The sequence below is a fragment of the Giraffa tippelskirchi genome, chromosome 4 (genome assembly GCF_054371585.1).
Source record: "Giraffa tippelskirchi isolate mGirTip1 chromosome 4, T2T-mGirTip1v1.2.pri, whole genome shotgun sequence".
Taxonomy (NCBI): domain Eukaryota; kingdom Metazoa; phylum Chordata; class Mammalia; order Artiodactyla; family Giraffidae; genus Giraffa; species Giraffa tippelskirchi.
In genome coordinates this window covers 2560943-2580650 of record NC_137278.1, presented here as the reverse complement: position 1 = coordinate 2580650, position 19708 = coordinate 2560943, and the positions used below count along the sequence as shown (strand labels likewise).

Genomic DNA, 19708 nt, shown 5'->3' with positions numbered 1-19708 from the left:
AAATCACTTGGCATGCAGACAAAAACAAATACAATCCACACTGAAGAGAAAAATCAACCGAAACTAACCCAGAAATGGCACAGATGATAGAATTAGGAGACAAGAACATTAAAATAGTTATTGTAACTCTCGCCCACATGTTGAAACACTCGAGAAAAAATTGGACACATTAAGTAGAAACATAGAAGATGTTAAAAAGAACAAAATCAAATTTCTAGAGATGAAAAAGGATACAATGTCTAAGATGAAAAGTATACTGGATGGGGTTAACCCTAATTTACATGGTGCAGAAGGAAAGATGGGTGAACTTAGAGACAGCGGTGGAAACTATCTAGAATGAATGCAGAGAGAGACAAGACAAAACGTAAATAAGTCAACAGAGCCTCAGTGAGACGGGGTAACTTCAAGTGACCTCATATACGTGTAACTGGAAATCCTAAAGGAAGGAGGATGTGGAAAAACGATAGAAGTAGCATTTCCAAAGTGGGTGAAAAACTATGGACCTACAGATCCGAACACTCAGAAATACAAACACAGGAAGCACAAAGAGAACACCAAGGGACAAGCCAGATTCCTGAAAACCAGGGGCAAAGGCAACAGCTTAGAGAACAAGGGAATAAGGCAAGAAGGACGGCCAACTTTGCACTGGAAGTGATGAAAGCCAGCCGACCGTGGGGAGCATCTTTAAAGGCACACCAACCTAGAATGTTCTACCCAGCAGAACATCTTTCTGACGTTAAGGTGAAACAAAGGACGATATTAGCATTGTCTCCTTTTCTTGACTAGAAAGCCCTGGAGGGCAGGGCCCACAGCTCAGCTCCTTGCCAGGGTACACATGCTGTCTGGACCTATTGCTGGAGGAGTCTTATGTTCTCACTGGGTTTGGGTTCCCAGTGACCCTACCTGAGCAGTGGGCGGGGGAGCCATGTGGGAAGTTCCCTGCTTTTGGGGAGGTTGGGTGGAGTGTGGCTTGTCTTGGGAGAGACCCAGGTGGAAGGGGCAGTGGCCCTTGAGGGGCTCACCCTCCAGGGGACCCCAGCTTCTAGGATCCAGACCCTGCCAAGTGAGCACAGGAGGAGGGGGTGGAGGCACGCTGGCATGACGACCTCGGGCTCTGTATTCCCCTTACTTATCCCCACAGGAGAGTGGAAGCGCAAAGGAAATCTGCATAATGTTTTTAAAAACAACCAACCAAAAAATACATAAATTTTAGCTGTTCACAAGGTTACAGGCTGTTTCCATGGCTACCGTTGCAAGTGGCACGCACTGAGGTGAGGAGGTGGGGCTCCCCTTAACCCAGTAGATCAGGGCACCTCCACAATTAATTTTGGCCCAGGAACCAGGCACCTGGCTGCTGGGGTGGAGGGAGGGAGGGGGCAGAAAGCAGGCCAGAGTGTCCCTGTCCCTCCTGGGCCCCCACCCCAGCCGGCATGGATTCTGGTGGCTGATTAGAACAGCACCTGTGACTTTACAGCTCCCTACAGCGTAAGCTGACTCTTCAGGCAGGGAATCCCCCAAGCACCAGCAGCCCTGTGGGCTAGGAAGAGAGGATGCCATCCTGTCCACAGGTGGGCACTGAGGACCAGGGACGAGGGCCACCTAGGAAACCACACCAGTGAAATGAAGGCCTGGTCTGCTGGTGCACTTGTGAACTCCCACCTGGCACACCCAGGGTGGCCCTGAAATTCCACCCCAGCGCAGACGGAGGGGCCAGGGCCAGTCCTTCCTGCTGAGCCCAGGCTGGGCCACCTGCCCTGGAGCTGCGTGTGTATGTATGGGGGGGCACGTGTGTGTGTGTCTGCATCTGTGTGTGCACATGTGTATCTGTATGTGTTCGTGTGTATGTGTTTCCTGTGCTCCCATGTATACATGTGCGCACATCTGTGTAGGTCTCTGTGTGTCTGTGTGTGTGCGTCTGTGTGCCATACACATGTGTGTGTTTTCTGTCCACGTCTGTGTGTCTGTGTGTGTGCGGTGCTAATGGTGATTAAAGAGCAGATGAGCAGAGGCAAAGGTCAATCAAGCCACGGGGTTTTTCCAAAGACACAGGCTGGACCGTCCAGCAGTGGGGGGGTTGCCATCACCACTCTGTATGGACACACACTCTAAGTTCAGGGGACCTGGCACCTGCCACAGAAACGGCCCTGGACCCCGGCCCTTGTCTCTGACCAGTGCAGCTCATTTAAGTCAGGCTCAGCCTCTGCCTTGTGGCTTCAGGGAGGGTCTGCGGTGGGTGAGGGGAAGAGGAAGGTGGGGGCAGAGGGTGAAGGGTGAGCGGGCAGCCAGGGGACCCATGGAGCAGGTGCAAAGAGGCTGCTCTGAGGTGGCAGAATCAGGGACTCCCAGAATCCAAGCACCCACGTCCTGCAGTCTTAGAAAATCAGAACATCTGAGCCACAGATGCCTAGAAGCAGAATGCCCCAGTCTCCTCCTCCTAGGTTCAGAAGGGCCTTTGAACGTTACCTGGCCTAACTGCCTGCTCAGTGAACATAAGGGAACTGTTCTCATCTTGAAATCACAATTCATCCAAGGTAGTCAACCCGAGGGCTGGGATCTCCAATTCTCCCCCGGGGGCAGAGGAGGGCAGTGCCACCTCTGACGCTCAGCCAATTGCTAAGCTTTCTGCTCCTCCCTGGAGTCACTGCTGGTTTTCTCCAAGTACAAGCCAGGGGGGGCCCCCTGAAGAAGGCCCCCCCGGCCTGTGCACCCCCACCCTGGGGACAAAGGCCTCAAAGGGCAGCAGTCAGCCCCCTGCCCCATCCTCACCCCTTGCCCACTCCCTCGTCTCTTCATTCGTCTGATGGTTTATGGAGCTCGACTGCCCACCGGGCCTGCTGGCACGACAGCTACAAACTTGCCGCGAGCCCTCTTCCCACCCTCGGCCATCGCGGCTGACTCAGCATTCCCCTTTTCCACTTCTGGGGGCCACTCAGCTGCCCTAGGGAGTCTTCTCTGGCCCAGGAGCCAGCAAAGACCCTGTTTAAAACGATCTGTTTACATCCATTTTCCTTTAAAAAAAAAATTGGGCTCAGCCATTTTTAAGTGAGTGTAGGCGTGTTGTTGAAAGGGCCCGTCTTGCAGATTAAAAGATTTCTTTTTTTTCAAAATTGGGTGTCGCTGTCAGTGAAGAGTGGCTTTAACCCCCAAGGCCTGGCCAGGAGCCGAGGCCCCACCTAGTGAGGCCGCGAATTCGGAGCAGACAACCAACACCTCGTCTGACGATGATGCTTCCACCGCTGGAGGGCGGTGGGCACTGCGTGGAACAGACTCTGCTGATGGCCGGACCCCCGGGTGCTGGCCCACCTCCTGCCAGGTTGGCTGACTTCCTGTCTCTGGGACGTTCTGAACCCTTCCTTCCCTGAACAGGTTTGGATTGTCTGGAAGGGAGATCCAGATGGGAAAATAAATGTTGCTTCTGACTTGAGATGTCAGGGGGAGGGGAGTGGTCCTCAGTCCAGGGAAAGCCAGCAGAGGCCATTGCTCCCTCCTTGTCCCCAGCAGATGAGGCTGACCTTGAGAATGGCACAAAAATATCCAGCCATCCGACAAAAATCTGTAAGTGCCCCTACTCGGGTGGCGGCTCTGGACTCTCTGATGAGCCAGACCGACAGCTGCCATCCTTGATGGGCTCCTGGGCCGTAGACAGAGGGAGGCCAGGGGGGACAAGCCACAGAGCCAGGTGCTGACCAGCCGAGAGCGTGTCCTGGACCTGACCTCCTTGGGAGGTGGTGTGAGGTCAGGGCCACTTCCCTGACGGGCAGACCTGTGCCAGCCATCAGGGATCTTCCAGGCAGGGAGGCGAGGAGGCAGGAGGACCCCCAGGGACGAGGGTCTCGAATGTTCCAGAAGTAAGGGCAGCAAGGGAGGTCAGTGATGAGGGTCTGTCCCCTGCAGGGCCCCTGGACCATACCAGGCATCTGGGAGCTGGCCTCAGCGAGGACGGCTTTCAAGGTGGCGAAGTGGTAAAGAACCTGCCTGCCAATGCAGGAGACGCAGGAGATGTGATTTCAGTCCCTGGGTCAGAAAGACTCCCTGGAGAAGGGAGTGGCAGCCCACTCCAGTACTCTTGCCTGGAGGATCCCGTGGACAGAGGAGCCCGGCAGGCTACAGTCCCGGGGGTCGCAGACAGTCAGAGACGACTGGACGCAAGCAGCGTACCAAGCACACACGACTACAGAAAACCCGACTTCCGGCCCGAGGGCCATTCCTCAGCCCCCACCCACCAGGCCCAGGGACCCCAGGATCTAGCACCAGGCTGCATCTGTCACACTCCTCCGAGTGTGCGGGGTCTTAGGTGGGTGATAATGAAGCCTCATTATGAGAGCCGGACGACCGCCCCTGTTTGTATGGACCAGGAACCTGGGCACAGAGAAGTTCCATCACATACCTAAGGTCAGCAGCCGGGAGGAGCGCGTGCCGGGTCCTAAGCCCTGAGCCTGTTCTCAGCTTCCCACTGCACCTGCAGCCCTGCCGGCCCCTGTCCACCCCCACCCCGTGCCCTCCTCCTTGCCTTCACCCTCCCTCATCCTGACGTCCAAATGCACCGACACGGAGGGCAGACAGCAAAAAACCCAGACACAGCCCAGCGGCGACAAAGGTCAGTCGCTCAGTCGCATCCGCTCAGTCCCCATGGACTATGTAGCCCACCAGGCTCCCCTGTCCATGGGATCCTCCAGGCAAGAGTACAGGAGTGGGTAGCCATTCCCTTCTCCAGGGGATCTTCCTGACCCAGGGATCGAACTTGGGTCTCCTGCCTTGCAGGCAGATTCTTTACCGTCTGAAACACCAGGGAAACCAAAGCCACCGTGAAAGTGATTATTCAAGACACAGTGTCATAAAGCAAAATATTTTTGGGGAAGAGAAATCTGTTTAGTAATTAGGGGGAACTCTCCCGTGTGGGAAGTTCCCGGGAGGTACAATTAAAGTTGACTATGTTTTCCATTTTGTAAATGGGTTTGCACTGAGCCAGGAGCCTTCTGCATAATGAGTGCTTTAACCAAACAAACCCTAAACACAGGTAGATACCAGACGCTCACAAAGTGACAAAAGAGTGGCTGCCATTTTTGTGGTGAAATAGACTCTTTTCACCATCTTCCTTCCAACCAGGGTGGGATCATCGCATCTTGGGATCGGCCCTCTCAAAGCCACAGTTAGTTGTGCGGTGCTGCGAGGGGAGACCCTGGCAGGAAAAGACACAGGCTTTCTGCCTCTGCACGCGGGCGCTTCTCCAAGCCAGCGGCTCTGCTGGGCTCCGGGAGCAGTGGCTGCTGTGGGGGAGGGCCCCCTGCAGAGAAAGGATCCAGGGCTTGCCTTTGAACTGGAAAAGTAAGCTTTTAAATTTTGTCTGAAGAGAGTCCCCGAATGGATGGAGTGTGGGCACATTTGCCAAAGCCAAGTGGAAGAATTTGGAAAACAGGATATAAACATAACCTTTCCACCTGCAAGGTGAGGCCCTGGACAGTGTTCCGGATAAACTAACAATGCTTCCTGGGCCACCCCGCTCCTCCGCTGGGTCAAACACACCCCCAAGGTCCCCGCTGCAGCCCCAGGCTTTTCTGCCTCCCACCACGCTTGGCAAAACAACAGGCGCTAACACTAGGGGTGCGTCGGCAGCAACTGCAAACCAGGCTGCCGCAGCTGGGCCAGGGGCGGGGGCTCTGCAGTGGGTCCTTCATTTACTGCAGCAGAATGCCCTCAGCACAGGGGGCAGGATGTGTGTGTGTGTGTGTGTGTGTGTGTGTGTGTGTGTGTGTGTGTGAGCCTTTTCAAGCCCGGCAGAGACCAGAGGTTGAGAGAGGGGGCCGTGGGTAGGGAAACCAGCTTCAATCACAGCACATTCTCGAGTGCTTCAAGCCAGGGAGACCCCCAGGAAGGAGTCCAGGTGGTTCTCAAGGGGAGCAGAGAGGTGGGGAAACCTGGAGCATCTTCAGTGGGTCCCCTGTTACCAGCCAAAGCCAACAGATGGTGCCCCCACACCCCAGGGATGGCAGAAATGTCCCATCTCTCCAGCATGCCTGCCCCTCTCCACTCCATTTTCATCTCTCAGGGCTTAGCTCGAATTCCACCTCCAGGAAGCCTTCCCTGACTGCCCCAGACTACATGGCACCTTCCTCTGAATCCGGGACAGCTCACACCCAGGTTACGATCCACCGAGAAGTGCCCTTGCCCTGTCGTCTCATCCAATTCATGCATGTCCCTCCCCCCGGGCCCTGCCTCCCTCCCCCGCCAAGCCATTCACTGTGGGGATTACTGAACAAATCTGTACAAACTACACAGCAGAGACGAAAACCTGTTAACTAACAAGGGTCCAGGTAACTCAATGAGAGAATGGGGTGCTGGCGTGGGAAGATGCTCCAGACCAGCTGATAAAAGGACAAGGGAGGCAGAAAGGTGCCTGGTGATACCGGGTGGGGCTGCAGCCAGAACTGCGACTTTACTTTGGGTCAAAGCTGGATGGTTTGATTTTTTTTTTCTAACAGCAGGTGTGCATTTATTCTATTTAAAAAACTCTTTAATGTAGATTACAATGAATATATGTTAATTAATAACGTGAGGAGCATAAGGTAGACCGTCTCCTACAAGAGCCTTCCGCAGATACAGCCCTTTTTCTGTTCTGGTGTAGAGTATGTTTTTCACAACAGCATGTCTCAAACTTTGCTGAGCATGAGCATTCTATAGCAAGTCTGGAGGGGGCCTGAGGACCTGATTTCCCAACCACCAACCAGCCCCCAGGGATGCTGAAGCTGCTGGTCTGTGGAGGACCACTGCTCCGGGCTGATGTTTGGATGGTTGCTGTTGTTGCTTCGTCGCTAGGTCTTCCTAGAGAACAGATCTTCCCAACCCAGGGATCGAACCTGGGTCTCCTGCGTCTCCTGCTTGGCAGGCAGACCCTTCACCTCTGAGACACCCGGGAAGCCCATGCTTGTGGACGGTATGTGCAACCAAATACGGCAAATAGTGATAATAATACTCACAGAGAGAAAACAGTTTTCCAGGGACCCAGGGGCCACACACAGGCCCAGCTGCCAGACAGAACCGGCCTGGGAGTGCCCCCAGGGGCCACTTCTGCCATTACTGCTGCATGCAGAGACCATGCACCTGGTTCGCTAGAATCAAGACGCAGGTGACAGGCAGGGAACCATGTGGTCCCAGTATGGGGTCTGCCCACTTCTCAGCCACGAGGCCAGCCTGGGGCCAAGCCCAGAAGTGGTCACCAGCAGGAGCTGCCCCGGGGTAGACCTGGGTGGGAAGAGAGGTTCTTGCTAGCGCTCAGCAGTGTGTGGACTCGATGTTATCATTGCCATCTTATGAATGAAGAACCTGGGGCCCAGAGAGGCTAGGCAGTTTCACTGAGGACACACAGCTTGGGCACAAACACTGTTCCAGTCGGCCCCGAGGGCTGTGCTAGTACCTACTCGGCTGCACTGCCCACTTGTCCTCAGTAGCTGGGGGACATGGCAGGCCGGGCTGCAGCTCTGAGAGCCTGGCTTGAGCTGGGGCCACTCTCCAGGCCCCTGATCAGCCCCACTTGGGCCTCTGGGCTGGTCCAACCTTCTCTCACCTCTGCCATCTGGGAAAGCTGAGCCTGGCACCTGCCCGCTTCTCACTCTCCTGGTCCAGGCTTCCACTGCTTTCCTTCTGGCTGAATGCAGCAGTCTCCTCCCAAGCCTCCCTGCCTCCAGCCTCACCCTCTCCTGGGAATCCTTCACACTGCACCCTTGAGAGCCAGATCTGGCTGAGGTCCTCCCAAGGCTCTTCCCACCTGTGGTTCCTGGACACCTCAGAGAAAGCCCACCCACAGAGCTGGGCTTACCAGCCTTGCCTGATTTGACTCCCACCTGCTCCCCACTTCCAATCCCAGGGCTCTCACCAGGATTGTTTATTTAATCCTCCAAGACCCCCAAGGAATTAGGGGCCACAGTCCCCACTTCACAACCGGGAAGCCGCAGCACTGGGCTTGGAACCCACACCTCGGTCAGAGTTCGGGTCTCTTGCTCACCCTCTGCCCAGGACAAGCTGGCCCGTCCACCCAGGGTTTCCTCCTGCAGTCCCTCCAGCCTCCACTCCACCCTCGGATGCCCCCAGGAAGCAGGTGAGGGAGGTTCACCACCGCGAGCCTCTGCAGGGAGGGGACCTGATTCCAAAAGGAACAAAGAGCTTTGCAAAGAGAAACAGGCGCAAGCTGGGCACCCTAGAGCCTCTCTGCTGCACAATGGAGGGAGAGAAGCTGGCAAACCGAAGATGCTGGGCTTGTCAAATCCCCTCTGGAGCAAATCCAAAGGGGCTGACACACAGCAAGGAAAGCCAGCACCAAGGAGGGTAGCAGAACCAGGCGGAGAAGCCCAGCCGCGTGGCCTTGGTGGGGCCGACCCTGGACTAGGCGCCGGGTGCTGGTTACACGGCCGGGACTCTCAGTTACCCCCTGTGCCGGGGGGAGGGAGATAGGAGCACCCCCTTATTTGCACATCACGAGGCTGAGTGATTTGCCCAGGGTAGCCTGGAATCCAGTCTCTCTGCCACGGGAATTGCCTTTTCACTGATGCACATATGGGACCTGCTACTCTGGGGAGAGTGGCGGGCTGCAGGCTGCTGTGGAGGACCGCACAAGGGCCGGCTGCCACTCTGCCTGCCTCCTTCTCGGCAAGCCTCGAGTCAGATGTGATTTACTGAGATGTAATGAATCGCTCCCGCAGCCCCGTCTGCCCCCTCACCCCTCCCGAATGCTGTAATTACTCCTCTGGGCTCCCGCTGCCATCACTCCGTAGAGCCGGCCCGCATGGCCAGAGCCCAGAGGCTTGTCTGAAGAAATGGGTCCTGGTGCGGCGTAGCCTCCCGGCCAGTCACACTGCCTGGCTCACCCAGAATCATCGCCGAGACATGCAAGACTGGGTCCTCACTTGAGAGGGAAGTGGGGTTGGTGGGATTGGCCCCAGGCCAGCCCTGAGATTTCAAAACCCCTCTGAACTCCTCTAAGACTGTGACTCCTCCCAGCCTTACCTGCTCCATTTGGGGCTGCGATGAACAGACTTGCAATGGCCCATGGGGGACGTGACATGATTCACCCCATCATTTCACAGATGGGAAACCAAGGTCTGGAGAGAGAGCAACTTGTCCAAGGTCACCCAGAAAGGGGGATAGAATTGGGCAGATAAGTCCTGGCTCCTCCGGCCGTGGTTACCTTTCCCCACCCAGCACCCTCATTCCTGTTTGACTGTCATGCTGACGTGTTGTGGTGTCTGGGGGCTCAAAGCCTTGGAGGCTGGACGGGAGCTCTGGGGTGGGTGTGCTCTCCCCTCCCCACACTAAAGAGGCAAAGATGGAGAAGCAGGAGCCCTTCTGTGGGCAAGAGCCTGGAGCAGAGCACCCACTCGCTCCAGGAAGGCCGGCAGGGCTTCCCAGAGCTCCCCACCCCTACTCCTGTGAATCCTGGGAGCTCTGAGGCTGGAGAGCCTGGAGGTCCTTTTCAGACCCCAAACCTTTCAGGAGACCATTTCCAAGCTTTCCCAGTGGATCCCTGGGATTCAGCCCCTTTGGAAATGCAGTCCATGGGGAGACAGGAACTCAGCAGGATCCAGCGCACGAGGATTACTCTGTCTTTTTCACCTTGCTCTCCAGGTGCCTAGCCAGCTGCTACCACATAAAGGAATGAATGAAGAAAACCCCACACTGCCTGAGCCCTGGTGTCAGGAGCAAGACGGATTTTTCAGAAGCCCCTAGCACACAAGCGTTCTAGAAAGCTAGTGGTCAGCATGCATGGGGTTAAACAAACTCTCCCAGCACAGGAGGTACTCACATCCACCTGCTTAGATAAGAGCCCTGGTCACCAAGACCCAATGCCCCCCGAGGAGGAGGAGGAGGGTGGGAAGATGGGCACATGTGTTCTCCTGGTAAGCCTGAACTTTGGGGGATTGGAAGTTCTCATTGTTCCTGGAAGCCCCCCCAAAAGCCTGGCCTGGCATGGGTGGAGAGGGTCGCTGGCGGAAGGCCAGCAGGGGGTCCCTCCTGGTCTCCCATGCTGGCTTCTTGGGGGCATGCGAGGGGGCGTGCTGGGTCGATGCTGGGGCAATGGCCTCCATCTTGATTTTCCAGATGGGTCCTTGAACTTGACCCTCAAGATCCTAGTCTCAGAGCTGCGGGGGGCTGCCCACTGGCAGGATTGCTCATGCCTGTGTGGCCCTTGGCCTTGGGAGTATGGGACGTGGAGTAAGTTGAAATGGCAGAGCTGGGAGGGTGGATAGGAAACCTCTGGATTTTTAGTGTTTGCAGAGTCTTTCCGTGACCGACTGGAAAAACCCAAACACCAGACTGGTGCTCCCCTCCCCCACTTAAGCTGAGATTTTGGACAGACAAAGGTGAGTGAGAGGCGGGTCGCAGGCCGGTGTGTCTGAGGCCAGGTCTACCCTTACTGGCTGTGTGACCTTGGAGAAGTGGCTGAACTTCCCTGGGCCTCAGTTTCCTCATCTGTCAAGTAGGGCCAATGCCCCTCTCCTTGGTGCTGAGCATCTTGCATGGGTGACACGGCAGCTCTGGCCCCAGCAGGGTGTCTCGCAGGAGGCAGATCTTGGTAAAGAAAGGGCTCAGCCCCTGGCGGCAGAGAGAATGGGGGCCAGGCTCTGCTGGGAAACTTTCCCTCTCCAGCATCCCTCATCCCCCCGCTGGGAGGGAGAGGAGGCACCCCTTGGCACTGTGGATGCCCCCGCCTCTTCCTCAGGCCCTCATTGCCCACCTGGGGCTCTGTCCACAGCCTCCTCGACAGGCGCGTACTTTAAGGGCAGCCAGGGATGGGACGGGTGTCAGCGGCCCGGCAGCTGCCCGGGACAGGAGACCGGCGCAAGGCAGCCCCGGGCAGGCTGCGGTGGGCGCTCCAGATCAAGTAGGCACTGCGCCTGGGCTTCCCCGCCTGCCTCCTCTGCCCACGCGCCCCGTGACCCGCGCGCCCGCTCGGCCCTTACCTTGAACCATGGGAACAGCGCGGCCCCGGCTGGCCGAGGACTTGGGCGCACGTGACGGGGCGGTCCGGCATCCGTCCCAGGCCAGGCGCAGCTAGTAGCGGCCGCTCACGCCCAGGCCACGGCTGAGGCGCCTGCTGGGGCCCGGCGGGCGAGGCGGGCGCGGGAGAGGCCCCGGAGGACCGCGGCAGGCGGCTGCGTGCCCAGGCGGCAGCCCCTCGCCAGCGCTGGCTGCGCCGCGGCTCCGGACGCCAGGCTGGCTCCCGGCGAGCGGCACGCGCGCTGCTCCGGCCGCGTCCCCGGCGCGGGGCGCGCGCGCAGGCGGGGAGGGCGCGCGCCCGAGCCGGGCGAGAAGCGCGCCGCCGGCCCCGCGCGCGGCGTCGTCGGGGGCTGCGGGGAGCCGCCTGGGAGCTGTCCCTGGTGCTGACGGCGGGTGCGCTGCGGACCGGGGTTCGCGACCTCCCGCCGGCCTGGAGGCGACTCCACCCTCGCCCCGCGCTTTGCGGGATTCCTTGGCTCTTCGCCTGCTTTCCTTGGGCTCCGCGTTTCCACCGCGCTGAGATTCAGACCCGGACTGAAGCTGCTTGTTTACCAACCTTGGGGCAAGTCGCTTACTGGGGTGCCCCTCTGGCTCTCATCTTCAGAATGGGACTAGGCGCAGCGCCTGGAAGGTCGGTCTGAGAACCACATTCAACCACGTCCAGGTGCCTGGCGCACAATAAGTGCGTAGTAAATGCTCGCCTTGATCACGATTCCTCCCCTCCCCCCCATTTTCGTGGTTAGCGGCCACAGAGCAAGTGAGAGAAGGGGGCAGTGCTGGTCCTGAGCTGGGCTGGCGGGTGTTGGGGGCTTGATAGCTGTCTTTGCGCCTCTTAGAGCATCCATAAGAGAAGGGGGTGGACTTCTTCCTCGGGGCCTCAAAGCACAGACTCAGCACCAATGGTCAGAAGTTAAACTGAGGCAGCTTTGGGCTGGGTACGAGAGAAAACTTTCTGATGGAAGGTCCTTGACCTGAACAGAGTGTTCTGTGACCTCTGTCCCCACAGACACTCCAGAGGAGGCTGCAACCACAGAGACTCTGAACCGAGAAAGTTCTAGAATTTAAAAGGCTTTGAGTTAGAACGTGTAAGCACTGAAAACCACGTCAGGCTCACTGAAAGCACTGTCTGCATGTCTGCTTTATTGACTTTTGCGTGTGTGCTAAGTTGCTTCAGTCGTGTCCGACTCCCTGTGACCCCATGGACTGTAGCCCACCAGGCTCCTCTGTCCATGGGATTCTACAGGCAAGAATGCTGGAGTGGGTTGCCATTCCCTTCTGCAGGGGATCTTCCTGACCCAGGGATCGAACCCGTATCTCTTATGTCTCCTGCATTGGCAGACAGGTTCTTTACCACTAGCACCACTTGGGAAGCCCTTATTGACCCTTAGAGAGAGAGTGAAAGTCACTCAGTCATGTCTGACTCTTTGCAACCCCATGGACTATACAGTCCATGGAATTCTCCAGGCCAGAATACTGGAGTGGGTAGCCATTCCCTTCTCCAGGGGATCTTCCCAACCCAGGGATCGAACCCAGGTCTCCCACATTGCAGGTGGATTCTTTTACCAGCTGAGCCAGAAGGGAAGCCCAAGAATACTGGAGTGGGTAGCCTATCTCTTCTCCAGTGGATCTTCCCAACCCAGGAATTGAACCGGGGTCTCCTGCAGGGTCTCTGCAGATGGATTCTTCACAGCTGAGCTACCAGCAAAGCCGCATGTTGACCCTAATGTTCTCTATAAGAAGCTGTACCCTGGTAGGAAGAATGTGTAACTTCACCCTGTTCTCGAGATGAGAGTACTGAAAACAGACAGAGAAGGTAAAGTGACCTCCAGGGAGTTCAGATAGGCTGAGGACAGAAGGGTAAGCAACTTGCTCAGAGCCACACCACAGGGCCGACAGGTGAGTGCTTACAAACCAAACATCAGCTCCACTGCAGCCTGCCCATGCTGCCTCCTCTGGCAAGGGTCCCTGTCTGATTTTCCAGAGTTATTCAAGTTATAAGGAGAGCTTCCTTATAACAAACTGGGCAAGTAGCTTGTTCCTCTTAACTGACGGAAGAGCTGGAGCCTGCCCTGCGAATATCTCTGTCCCTCCCAAGCAGGGCGATTAAATGTCACCTGCCTCATTTCCCAGGGACCATGGCTGTGCTTAATTCATTAACTGACTGTGAGCCTTGCCTGCCTCCACCAGGCACTTATCTCATGATGAACATCATCACGTGCCTAATACGTCCTGGACACAAGGCTAAGCACTTGCCCTGCATTGCTGCTTCTCAACAGCCCAGTGAGGTGGATACTCTTGGCGCCTAAGTTTGCAGCTGAAGGCCTGAGGCTTTTAAAGCAGCAGGCTGGAGCTGGGTCGGACCAGTCGTCAAGCATGGGCTTCTAAAGTTCTCCTTCCAAGTTTTCCACGTTGCCCCCAAACTGGGAAGATAGGTGGAAATATGAATAGAAATTCCATATAAGGAGTTAGAGAAAGAGAGAGAGGAGACCGGGAGAGAGATGCGGAGTAGCCAGCCGTTCAGCGCCCTAGCAGTCGGCACAGGAATCCTTTAAATCAACATTTCCAGTCAAAATCCTCGTTTTGACAGCTGAGCAACTTTTTCTTTTTTTTTCAAGATTTCTTGGATCCTAGCAACTGTGTGCCAGGAATTTTAAAAGGAGCGTCACTGCCAAATCCTCCTTACCCACCAGTTCGCAGGCCCTTCCACTTCTCCCCAGGCCTGCTTTTCATTCACTCTACGGAATTTCACAGCCGTGGGTCTGGGCAGCTGCAAATCTCTGAAGCTGATTCAAGCTCTGGAGCTCTTGACCTGCTGAAGCACTGGTTCCCTCCCAGGCCGTGCGGAGAGGTGGACTCCCCGTGCTTCCTGATGGTGCCGTCCAAGCCCATTTTATTAAAACCAGCCTGAATATCCCCCCCGACATGTAAGGCAGGCACGTTATCCTTGGGCTATAGATGGTAACAGAGGGCGAAGTAGATTACCCACGGTCACACGACTGGTCAGGAGGTGGCTGCACCGAATGGATTTTATTTGGATAACCATGCCTTGTGGTCACCACCAAACTGGTTCTTTGTGTGACCAACGTGTGGCTTCATTTTAAGCAAAAACCTTGTTTCCAAAAATAAAAGTGGGGGGAAATGAGGATTCATTGGTCTGACTTTATAGAAACAATTCACCTTCAGATTTCCTTAAATAGTAATTTCTCCTGTGCATGAAAAAAAAGGATTTGAGCTACACATAGTTCTCTCAGGTTGGCCAAAAACAGGCCCGGGGGCGGGGCAACGGCATGGCACCACCCCGCTGGCATTCCTTCCACTACAATCTGCTTTTCGGTTGCATGGCAACTTCAGTCTACGGCAGCTACTATGTCCCCGGCTCCAGCATCTTTCCACGACGCAGAGCTACATGGATAGAACTCAAATCTAACAGATGGCCAAGTTGGTCGAAAAAACTCCCAGCATGTTGGATCACGCACGGCAATTCACAAAGGTTCGTCTCCCACTAAGAGCAAACGGGGCTCTTGGAAGTTGAGGCCGACGCAGTGAAGACAGGACCTTTATGGCCGCGTGCTTCTTGGATGCAAGTGTGGGCAGCCTGCAGGGGAGGGACCACGACTTGACCATGGGGACTCAGCCTTCTACTCACAGCCACATAGCACACACAGCCACATGTAATTTCGGGTGGAGCGAATTAAGTTCTTGGGAGCCAACGGTATTTGCCCAGCTGTGATCTCTGGCCTGAATTTGGTCCTGCAGAGGAGCAGAGTGCTCAAGGAGTGAAGTTCCTGCCAGGATGGGAGACTAATGGCCCAAAGCCTTTCCAACTCTTGGAACTGTTCAGGAGGGGTGAGTTCGCCGTCTCCGAAGTGTCCGAGCAGTGGCAGGCCATCACTTACAGCAGGGACGGGCTGGCTGGCCTGGCCCCGGGGAGGCTTCCAGCCTTGGACGTCCATGAGATTCAGAAGGGGCTCCCACTTCTCTCAGCCTCTGTTTCAGCTGATGGTGGATCCTGGGCACCAAGAAGGGCCCCCTGTTGAGTTTTCCAAGGTTATGGGCGCTGGGCCAGATGACCGAAGTCCTTATGGAAACCATCCATACCTTCGGGCAGTTGCCACATTAACCTTTGTTTGTGCCTGGGATTGTTCTGTTCTCTCGGTCTGCACTCCTGACGGGTTCTGCCTGATTGAACAGGCTGGTGGCAGGTCCCCTGATGTCACTACACCTAGGTCGCAGATCAAGCCCATTCAGAGAACACAATTGAAAAAATTTTTTTTCGTGATAGGCAATACCATGACACTGGGATTATTTTACGGTGTGGGCTAGCAGAGTGTACTCACATCCTAGATCAAGGACTTTGGATTGGATGCCATTTGGACGTGACCAGGAGAATAACGAGGGATCAAAGTGTGTGAGACCAAGAGGGCTAGGCAGCCAGGCGCGCACGGGGTCGGGAGTGGGCGGGCGTGTTGTGTGCTTGCCAGCGTTCGCCACACGTGGTGAGTGGGGTGATCCCAGTTGCCCTGGTTGGAACAGACAGCCTCGTCTGTTTGAACAGATGTGACTGGTGGTTTTTAATTACCGCAATGTTTTAAAAGGTTGTGACAGCAAGCTTGATTGTTTGTTCTTTAGGAGTCTTCAAGGCTGCTGAATGAGGAAGCCTTGGCACTGAGGGAGGGGCTCTGAAAGGGTCCCTCAGGGCTCCTTAGAGGGTCTCAGGACAAGTCCTCCCGGGGGTGGGGGCTGAGGCGGGTCCCAGAGGCATCTTGTTTCCTCCATTCCAGACATTTGTTACTTGTTGAGACGCTTTAACAAGAGCTCTTGGGATGTGATCCTGTTTCCCAAGCAAACCTTTCTGCAGGAAGAGCAGACTCGAGCGGTCCATCCCTCCCTCCCTCCATCCACCCACACGCCCTGGGGAAGGTGGGGCAGAGACAGAGCCAAAGCCCCCGGTATCTGGGAGCTCAGAGCCGGCTGAGGTTTCCGACAAGACCAAGCTCCTCGCATTGGATGGAGCTGGACCCAGGACTGTGCTACAAACAGCTACCACGTACGGGGTCTACTTAGCACTGAGCCCTCCCGACAGTCCTGAGGGGCGAGAACTCTGGTTTCACGTGACTCGTTTGACAGCAGAGAGCCTGAGACTTGGGGCCGGGAGGGCCTGTCGGGCTGTGCGGTGGCCAGGACCGTGCCGGCCCCGCGCTTCTGAGCGGCCCCCTCTACCCGGCTTTGGAAAAGGACATAAGAACAGAGATTCCCTGTTTGGACGACGTGGACCTAGAAGCAAGGCCATCTCCCGTCACCTGTTGGCTTCTATCGGCACAGGCTGCAGAGAAGGCCGAGCACTGCTCATGCTAATAGAAGATGCAGCTGGAGGCCCCTCCGTGACTGACACAAACGTCAGGACATGACATTAAGGTCTGCGCGCGGTTGGAGGCCTTTCATCGTAACAGCAAGGGAGCCGTTCCTCCCCTGCCAGGATGGTCTCCGAGGTGCCATGTGGGCTCCGCCACCCAGGCCCTCAGCGGATGACCTCCTCTGGGACACAGAGACTGAAACCATGGACTCGGCCTGCCCGCTTGTCAGAATCCATCACGGCCACCTGCCCCCCCCATGGCAGATCTGAAATGGGGGCACAGAAGAGGGGAGGTGTCAGAGGGGAGTGGATTCCACGTGGGGAAGCAGAGCTGAGCCCCGTGTCGGGGTCTCTGAGTGCAGGGGTGAGGGGTGGGCTGTGCCAACCAGAGGCTGCCTCCTGCCCTGGGCTTGCTCCTGCGCCCACCCCCCCCGACCCATCTGGGTGGCCTGGGGTAACCTGAAGAGCCTCGGCCATGGTGCTGTGCTGAAGCACACTGCTCCCGAGCCAGTGTCTGCACGGGAAAAAATACGCATGTTTTTTGAATTCCAATAAAGAAGCCCGGTGGTACAGTGGTTAAGAATCCGCCTGCCGATGCCGGAGACGTGGGTTCAGTCCCTGAGTTGGGAAGATCCCCTGGAGAGGGAAATGGCAGCCCACTCCAGTATTCTTGCCCGGGAAATCCCAGGGACAGAGGAGCCTGGCAGGTTCCAGTCCACAGTGTTGCAAAGAGTTGAACACGACTGAGCGCGCGCGCACACACACACACACACACACACACACACACACACACACACACACACACACACACACACACACACACACACACACACACACACACACACACACACACACAAGCCAGGGGCACATTCTGCCCTCAGCAGCGCCCCCCCACACACACACACACACAAGCCAGGGGCACATTCTGCCCTCACACACACACACACACACACAAGCCAGGGGCACATTCTGCCCTCAGCAGCGCCCCCTCCCCTGCCCGACCCGGCCCTGCTCTGTCGACACCTGCTGTCTTTGTTAGTGGCCCTGATTCTCGGGCGCTGTCTCATCTATGGTTCCTTCAGGCTCTGCCTCTCGGTACAGCGGATATAGAGCTGATGCACAGCCCAGGGGAACTCCTGGCCCAGAGACCCTCCCCCAGGCCAGACTCCACAGAGAGGAAAGGCAGAGCCCATCTCACCCATCTGCCCTGGGCTCACTGTAAGTGGAGCCTCCCTCGCCCCAGTCCATCCCACACAGGCTGGAGCCCCTCCCCAGCAGGACCCCTTGGCTGCTTCCAGTGGCCTTGTGGATGGAGAGGAACCTGGGGGGCTGCTGGGGGGCAGCCAAGCACTGACCATGACTGGCAGTTCCCAACTCCACACCTCACTGCCATTGCCCTTGCTGGTGCTTCTGCCAGAGATACACTATCTACCCAGCACCATCACATGAACTCCTACGCACCCTACAAAGCCCTGCTTGAATGTTGCCACCTCCGGGATGCCAGGAGGGTCATATAACACTTTGATCAAAATTCCAACAACACCTTTTCAGCAGTCGTTTAAACCTATTTGAGTATGAGTGCCCATGCCAAGTCAGACTGACTCCTCTATTGAGTACCTACTGTGTGCAGGCTGGAGGATGGTGCTGGGAGGGAGGTGAACAGGACAGGCCCAGTCTCGTCTTCTCAGAATCTACCCCTGGGTCAGGCTCACCATCTGGGCAGGTCCAAAATTTGGGCCTGGACATGGAGCTCTGGCCACAGTGCCCTGGGGCAGCCCAGGGGTAGGGGAAGGGCTTGGACCTCGGCACCCGGCTTCCTGAGTGGGCGAGCATGAGCCCTGAGCCCAGCCTCTCCGAGCCTCAGTTTCCCCACGTGTGGGCTCTGAGCCACGTGTGTCTGCTCACCTCCTGGGTGAGGGTGAGGTGGCCTGCCCGGCACGGCTGCTGTGTGAGGAGGGCCTGGAGGGCAGGCCGTGGCCATCCTGGCAATAAGGGCTGCACTGGGCAGAAATCCCACCCTTCCTCCCAGTGGTCCCCCGGGTCCTGGATGCTGGTCTCCGGAGCCTCAGTCCTGCCAGTTTCACCTGTCCTGGAGGAGGGTGGGGCTGGGCAGATTCCTTGCCTCTGACGGAGCCTGGAGGGGCCTGTATTCCACCCTTGGCTCCAAGCAGGGCCGGTGGACAAGCTGACAGGACCCGTGGTGGGGGCAGCAAGGGCCACCTCGGGTGTGTCTCCTCACTGCCCCATTGTCACCCCGAAACAGGGTCGGTCAGGGGTCCGAGTCCCAGCTCACCCTCCATGCCCCCTTCTCAGAGCCGGGGTGCAGTGTGGCTCCCACATGGGGAGGGGAGGGCCTCGGTCCTCGTGATGAGATTGGAATCGCCGGGCAAGACCCGGCAGAGCTTCCCGACCCCGGCCGCCTCTCCCACTGCATTGTTCTCACTTGCTTTGCTCTTTCCATTCTGATGAGAAGTTTGGGGTGGTCGGGTGCCCTGGCATGCAGAGTTTATGAATGTGCGCCTCCCCTTGGAGGAGCTGGGACACACTCTGCTGCCAGCAAGCCCGCCCCTCCCTTGGAGGCTGTCATCTCAGCACGGGGGGCTCGGGCCAGAGTGGGTGCAATCGGTCTGAATGTCAGGTCCCTCCCTTGTATGGGTGGCAGCGGCGTGAGGCTCACGAGGGTGGGTAGGAAGCGGGCATGTCTGCTGCCTGTGTAGATGCCAGCCACAGGCACCTTCCAGGCTCCCCACGCGTGGCCAAGGCAGAAGGGGAGAGGGGTGGGGGTCTTCACGCCCGGGCCCCCTCCCTGCAGGTTCCTCTCTCCACATCACGTCCCAGCTCCTAGGACCCAGCCGTCTTCCTCTGGGGCTTCATCACTTCATCCCAGCAGTGGGAATAACAGCTCATCACTGCCCTTCACCCAGACCCCTCGCTGGACACAGGTCTTCATAAAACCCCTGCTATTAAACCCTCCTTGAGTGCCTTCATCTGAGTGACCCATCATTTTCCCTCCAGGATCCTGCCTGATGCCCTTCTCCCAGCCACACTGGGACCCATATTGCATGTGATTAAATGGGGTGATTTCTTCTGATTTCTTGGTGTTAAACTACATCTCGTTGGTTGACTATGCCTTGGCCTGCCAGCTGGTGAGGCTGAGAATCCTTTCTTACACTTGCTTATTTCCTTGGCCCGTTTTTTCGGTTCCAGAATTTTTGTGTCTTCATATTGATCTGTGGGTGCTCTTTACATATTCAGGATATGAATCCTGGGTCTGTTTCGTGGGAGGCAAATATTTCCTCCCAGGCTGGTGTCTGTCTTCACCTCTCTTTAGCATCCATCATCATGCTGAGGCTGATAGCTTTCAAG

The 19708-nt window shown here is 56.8% G+C and overlaps 1 protein-coding gene across 1 annotated transcript in view; it reads right to left on the bottom strand.

Annotated features, from left to right (window-relative positions):
- FAM163B (family with sequence similarity 163 member B) overlaps positions 1 to 11250 on the bottom strand; it is a 29037-nt gene extending 17787 nt beyond the window's left edge. The window contains exon 1 of the mRNA XM_081593131.1: positions 10953 to 11250. The gene's annotated coding sequence lies outside the window, so the exon portion shown is untranslated. The remainder of the gene's footprint in view (positions 1 to 10952) is intronic.
- Between the last annotated feature and the right edge of the window lie 8458 nt (positions 11251 to 19708).